A 578-nucleotide genomic window follows, 5' to 3' on the forward strand; every position below is an offset into this window, starting at 1 on the left:
ACGGGCCTGCAGGGGCAGTGCGGGCAGCGACCTGAGGGGCCACAGCAGCTGGCCGGGGTCCAAGCAGGTGAGGGGCTCCTGCCCCAGCCCCCACCATCCCGAACGCCTGCCCTCCGCGCCCCCCTCCACAGGGCGCCCCCTCCACAGGGCGCCCCCTCCCTAGGGCCCCCCTGCCCTCCACGGGCCCTCCCGGGGCTGCGGGCTCCACGGCATGTTAGTGGGGACCGTGGCCAGTGCTGCTAGGGTCTGGGGGTCTCGGGGTACGGCAGCCCGCCCTGCTTCCCTGTACCCCTTAGGGGATAGCTCGCCTCCTTTCCTGGCTGCTGCACAAACAGCTCGGCCAGGCACACGGGCAGCAGCGTCCGCTCGCCGTCGCCTGACCCCCCCCCCGCCCGCCCCCCCCCCCCCCCCGCTTGGTCGGCCGGGCAGCAGTGCGTGGACTGGGCCTGTGAGGCTCGGCAGGACGCAGTGACCGGCTCCCCGGTGGCAGCGGGGCAGGCCCGGCGCCCCCAGCCCCCGGCGGGGGCCTCTCTAGTGTCTGGGCCACGCGGGCCCCGGCGCGGCTGCCGGCTGTGCTG

This window comes from Condylura cristata, unplaced genomic scaffold (assembly GCF_000260355.1).
Source record: "Condylura cristata isolate star-nosed mole 26May11 unplaced genomic scaffold, ConCri1.0 scaffold00074, whole genome shotgun sequence".
In the NCBI taxonomy this organism is placed as follows: Eukaryota; Metazoa; Chordata; class Mammalia; order Eulipotyphla; family Talpidae; genus Condylura; species Condylura cristata.